This window comes from Brassica napus, chromosome C3, assembly GCF_020379485.1.
Source record: "Brassica napus cultivar Da-Ae chromosome C3, Da-Ae, whole genome shotgun sequence".
Taxonomy (NCBI): Eukaryota; Viridiplantae; Streptophyta; class Magnoliopsida; order Brassicales; family Brassicaceae; genus Brassica; species Brassica napus.
In genome coordinates, this window is record NC_063446.1 from 2,236,360 (window position 1) to 2,243,054 (window position 6,695).

Below are 6,695 nucleotides of genomic sequence, written 5' to 3' on the forward strand. Positions count from 1 at the left end.
CGATGTCGTGTTGATATATATATATATATTTAAAAAAAATGTTCATTCCGGGATAAACATGATCTTTTAAGTGTTCAGTGTTTTTAAGTGTTTTTGTAACCGATCCTTAAGAGTTTTGTGAGGGTCTACGCACTAAAAACTTCGCTAAGGATTCCGGATAAACATGTTCTTTTAAGTGTTCAGTGTTGTATACATGTAAAGATAGTTGGTTTGACTTGTATAAAGTATAGCTTCATTCAGGTCTTTGCCTCAAAACCCCAGCTGTCTTGTCTGCTAGTGTAGAAGGAAAAACAAACTAAAGTAAAAAAACTTTGTGGCAGGAAGTAAACAAATGTAAAGTAGAGATAAATTAAAGCTCTCTGATTCTTTTTGCCCACTATCTAAATCCCATCTTTTGTTCTCTTCTCTCACTCTCACAGACGCATTTCGCAAGTTGATACACTTAATTCTCCTCCGTATAAACACTATTCTCAATCAACATCGATCATACATTTAACAATATTAAAAAAAAATGGCAGTTTCAGTAGCCGTCTTAACAATACTCTTTGGTGTTCTAGGTAAGACACAAATTACATAAACCAGCCTAGACATGTTGAAGCAACTTAATCGGTACTAAGTACGAAACAACAATACTAAATACTCGCATAAAAATCTCTGAACTAAATTTTCAGAAAATCACTTAAGTTTATCTTGTGTCGGCTCAGAAGCTGGGTCATTGAAATGACGTTCTTTTTGGACAATGACTGTTCTTCATGCACGGAGTTACGACCAGACCAGTCCCAACAATTTTGGGGCATCCAAGACACAAACGCCTTGTGATGGTCACTTAAAATGTGGTCCCTTTTGTTGTAACGACCGTGACCCAAGGTGGAAAACCTATTTGTTTTTATTAATTAAAATCCAAAAATCTTCTTTTTATTTTGTCCCACATTGAAAATTTAGAAAACCTACCTCCTTTCCCTTCTCTTATATAAGAAACTTTACTCTTCTCTTTATTCTCATCAAGTCAAAGTATTTCTTTGCGTGTGACGAGTTGTTGTTGAATTATTCGACGACCAGTCACTAGTGAATTTTCCGGTCGGATTTCCGGGTGAGCTTCCGGCGAGATTTCTGGGCGAGCTTCCGGCGGGATTTCTGGACGAGCTTCCGGCGGATTTTTCTAGTAAGTTTTTCGCCTCCTTACTTCTAGTTACAGAAATCTATTTTTGAAAGGTTGTTATTTTAGGAAAGTTTCTACTTTAGGAAAGTTTCCATTTTAGGAAAGGTTCCATTTTAGGAAAAGTTCCATTTTAGGAAACTTTATTTTTGGAGAATCTGAGCCTAAGTTGTTGATTGTCGTGTTGCAGTTGACCTCAGTTGACCGCATCTTCCGTTGTTTATTTCCTGCCAGTGGCTAAGGTGAGGGTCTATTCCGTAAATCTCGTACCAGTGTAGAATTCTCTCTATCGTAGTTTAGATTTCGAATCATGATCCGTCTGTTTGAATTGAGTGTGTTTGAGTCTTGATTGTTAGTTAGTTCATTCATTGTAAACTGGAACTAGGAGTCTAGAGGATTCAACCGTTGATTTGATTGTGTGATGTTAAGATATGCGATATATATATATATATATATATATATATATGTATGTATACATAGTTATGAGTAGGGACTATGTGAGTGGGCGGGGGTCCAGAGATGTCTGGACTAGCGACGCAACTTTGGTGGGCGGGGGCTCAGAAACGTCTGGGCTAGCGACGCAGATTGTGTGGGGCGTGGGTGCAGAGACGTTTGCATTCGACGCAGCTTTGGAGGGCGGGGGTACAGAGACAGACTGTACTAGCGACGCAGCGTATGTATATATATATATCCGTATGAGGAGATGCGGGGTGTATGGACTAGCTATATGCTATCATCGCATTGTTTGTGTTGTGTGATGCTTTAGGCATCTTGTTTGTTCATGTTAGAGCTAAACTTCCATAGTGGGAGTTCTATTTACTCAAGTCAGTGGTTTGCGTGTTTAGCATCCCATACCTCACGGAGTAACTCCCCTGTTGCTCACCCCTCTTTCTTCCCTTGCAGGTGAGTTTGATGAGTAGTTGGATATCTGGACGGTTTGGTGTCTTTGGGATCATTGTATTTTATTTCAATTTTAATTAACTTTTCGATTTAAGGTACTTGGTTTTTAAATTATAAACTCGTTTTTATTTGGAAATTATTTGATTAAAAGGTTCGACATTTTATTTGATTTTATAAATCGGTTTAATTCGATATTTTACCGTAAGTAACACGCCGTTCTCCATATAGGAGGTGACGGGTGTTACAAATTGTAACATCCCGAGTTGTGATATGTGAAAAGGTTTAAGAGAATTGATTTGGCTACCTATGTCACCAAAGTTGACTTATCTTTTCCGGAGCACATCCTGAAAGAACTCCAGAGTTAAGCGTGCTTGAGCTGGAGTAGTGGAAGGATGGGTGACCTATCGGGAAGTGATTCGCGATAGCGTGCGAGTGAGGCCAAAGCATGGAAAAATGTCGGGTGGTGATTGTAGGGTCAGTAAACAATGATTTCGAGCCTTAAGAAAAATTAACGGACCGACCGTCAGACAGGATGGGTCCCACGGACCGAGAGAGCGGGCGTGGGTGGCCCATTAGCTGTGGGCGGTCGGGGCGTTACAAGTGGTATCAGAGCTGGTTAGCCATCTCGGTTCTGACCCGAGAGGCGTCTTGAGACCTGTCGTGGGCGCAACGAGGACGTTGCGTTCTTTGAGAGGGGGTGAATTGTAACATCCCGGGTTGTGATATATGGAAAAGCTTAAGAGAATTGATTTGACTACCTATGTCACCAAAGTTGACTTACCTTTTCCGGAGCACATCCTGAAAGAACTCTAGAGTTAAGCGTGCTTGAGCTGGAGTAGTGGAAGGATAGGTGACCTATCGGGAAGTGATTCGCGATAGCGTGCGAGTGAGGCCAAAGCATGGGAAAAGGTCGGGTGGTGATTGCAGGGTCAGTAAACAATGATTTCGAGCCTTCAGAAATTAACGGACCAACCGTCAGATGGGATGGGACCCACGGGCCGAGAGAGCGGGCGTGGGTGGCCCATTAGCCGTGGACGGGTCGGGGCGTTATAAGTGGTATCAGAGCTGGTTAGCCATCTCAGTTCTGACCTGAGAGGCGTCTTGAGACCTGTCGTGGGGCGCAACGAGGACGTTGCGTTCTTTGAGAGGGGGTGAATTGTAACATCCTGAGTTGTGATATGTGAAAAGGCTTAAGAGAATTGATTTGGCTACCTATGTCACCAAAGTTGACTTATCTTTTCCGGAGTACATCCTGAAAGAACTCCAGAGTTAAGCGTGCTTGAGCTGGAGTAGTGGAAGGATGGGTGAGCTATCGGGAAGTGATTCGCGATAGCGTGCGAGTGAGGCCAAAGCATGGAAAAAGGTCGGGTGGTGATTGCAGGGTCAGTAAACAATGATTTCGAGCCTTAAGAAAAATTAACGGACCGACCGTCAGACAGGATGGAGCCCACGGACCGAGGTGGGTGGCCCATCAGTTGTGGGCGGTCGGGGCGTTACATTTGTATTTATCTTGTTGCAGTTTGGATAGATCTCACGTGACCTTTTTGGGGATACAATTCATCAGTTTTTTCCGGCTTCAATATTGATGAGCGTTTAACTGGTCGTGTTGTTGTTTTCATCCAGTGATTGTAAGTTTTAAGTTTCTTTTGGTTTTGTAACAAAAAAGAAAACTAAACCATTCAAAATTTTATACATTCACTCGATTGCGTTCATAGTAGCTAAATGTGTGACACTGAGAACCTTATACTATTAAAACTAACTAACTCAACCACTTTTTTTTTTCTTTCTTTCTAACTCACTCAACCACTTATAAGATTCTTTGTCAAGAACATCTTACCAAAGAAATGGCGCGGTAGTTTTCAAAAGTAAAGCTAATCCCAAATTAATTATCATTCATATATCAGCTTGTGTTGACTAATCACATAATCTTTTCTTGATGGAATGTTATATATCTACACCAACCGCCACTTACAATAACATAGCGATTTTCGTAAATCGATTAACTAGCATCACAAATTTGGATTAATAAGAAGTCTTAAACCTTTTTTTGCCGAAATTCAAAATATTTTTTCTACATTTTAAGGAATCCTGAAGTAGCCTGGCTAAAAACGAACCATATATGGCTGTGCTAGGTTGATTACCTTTAAGACATAGGATAGTTAACTATGTAAAGGGCCACGAAAATGACGTATCCGATAAATGTATGCGAAGAGAGCCTCATGCATGTGCTTGGTAACATGGTAGGACCATCTACTATCATATTTAAGATATTTTGTTTATTATTAGTGGCTTCTCTAGTCAATCTAGGCCATTTAAATAGCTGAATACTCCCTCCGTTTTATATTAAGTGTCGTTGTAGAGAAATTTTTTCGTTACAAAATAAGTGTCATTTCGATTTTCAATGCAAAATTTATTAATTTTATGCAGTAATTTATTTTTCTATTGGTTGAAATATGGTTAGGTGTATAGGTAATTGTGTTTTTATATAGGAAATATATAAAATTAGTTGTTTCTTTAATCTGTGTGCACAAAGTCAAAATAACACTTAATATGAAACAGATGGAGTATAATTGTTGTAATCAAAACCCGAGCTAATATTAATAAATATTGGAATATTTCTGAATACAAATTAACTAGATGAAAAGTTGGAAACGATTATTATAACTAATTTTTTTTTATTTTTTTAAAAAAGTATTATAACTCAAAACTTGTTATATTACCTACATTGATGCCACACACCATACCGTGGGAGACCTTCAAAAATCAAAGCTAGGCTACCTAAATGTTTTTTTTTTTTTTTTTTTTTGCTTTAAAGCTACCTAAATGTTGGTGTTACCAAAATTTAGCAGTAATATATATCAACTGATAAAAGCCAAAATGGACTCACGAGTTCAAATCAGTTGTCATATATCAAGTGCATACAGTATCAATTCATCATTAGCGTGTTTGCTAATAACGAAATCAAATCCAAAATTTATAAAACCAAGCTTATTTTCAAATTTTCAACAACATAAGAAGAAAAAAAACTTTGGTAGTTGGGTTGTGTATCAAATGAATAAATGAATACTCAGACAGTCGGACGTGTCGTAAATTAACATGCAGATCATTAATTTCATGAATAATTGTAATCCGAGGTGTCATATAAACTAACATGCAAATTAATGACTTAATGAATAATTAAATAGAATAATGTCATCTAATACCTTTAATTATATTCAACAATCGTAAAACAATAGGAACAAGCAAGTGATCAAATGATTGAGAAAAGATCGAGTAACTGCAAACCCCATATCCAAAAAAATAATAAACAAATAGCTTAAACTTTTTATACTTGAATTCGAGGTTCTTAACAAATTTATTTGCTTACAAACTAAAGTTTTGAAATTATTGATCGTTGTTTGCTCTCATGTATTTCATCTTCCTTTTACCGTGAGATCAGTTATTTAGATTTTGAATTTGTTACACTTATAACATCATCAGATCTTCATTAATAAATCTACATTTTTAGCAAAAAAAAAGGATTGATTCGCACATTAAAAAGTCAGAATCTGTCATCCAGAGCCAACTTTGAAAATTATCGGGTTTAAATAATTTTTAATATTTTCTTTTTGACAAAGATGCCAAAAGGACTGTTGTTTATCTAATGATAAATACATATATTTAATTTATGTTATAAGATAAGCATTGAAATGATCATCCACTTCTTTACCAAACTCAAGCACTATGATCATCCACTCTTTTACCAACTCAAGCACTATGATCATCTACTCATCAAGCACTATGATCACCTACTCATTTACCAAATTAAGCATAATCTTTGTTATTTTATGTATTGTTGTTCACTATAAATACCATCACTCATCTCATTCTTTTGTACACCAAAAACAAGAACAAGAGTTTATAATCAAAGAATCATTACATTTTCTTCTTCCTTCTTATAATAAACTCTCTCCCTTATACTAGTGTTATTTGCTTCCTACGGGTATTAAATTATACTCTTATTTAAATTTCTCGATACTATAAATTATAAGTTATTTCATAACACGTTATCAGCACGATCGTTCTGCAATTCGGTAAAATTTATTGTATCATATATACTCTGCTATAATAGTCAGTATACCGTCTGTACTATTATTTATATTATGTTATAATGGCCGGAATACCGCCTATATTATTTATTAATATTTTAATTAATTTATTGGTCGGCCGAACCGCCTTATATTCTATTTATTGTTAACTGGACGGCCGAGCCGCCTTTATTTTCTGTTTGTTGTTAACTGGACGGCCGAGCCGCCTTTATTTTCTGTTTGTTGTTAACTGGTTGGCTGAGCCACCTTATATTTTGTTTATTGCTAATTGGTCGGTCGAGCCGCCGTATAATTTATTTATTATTCTGCATTGACCGGCTGAGCCGTCGCATAATTTATTATCATAACAAAAAATATTTATTCACCATAATTTTTATTTTTATCAAAATTTTATGAAATTTAATAGATTTGATTGATCGTTTAATACGATATTTTCAGACTGATTTTTAGTGCACTCGATTTAACCTCAACGGTCACAAAGAAAATTTTTCAAAAATTTCCCCTTTCTCCAACGGTCATAAACAGTGATTTTTATCTATAAATACAACTCA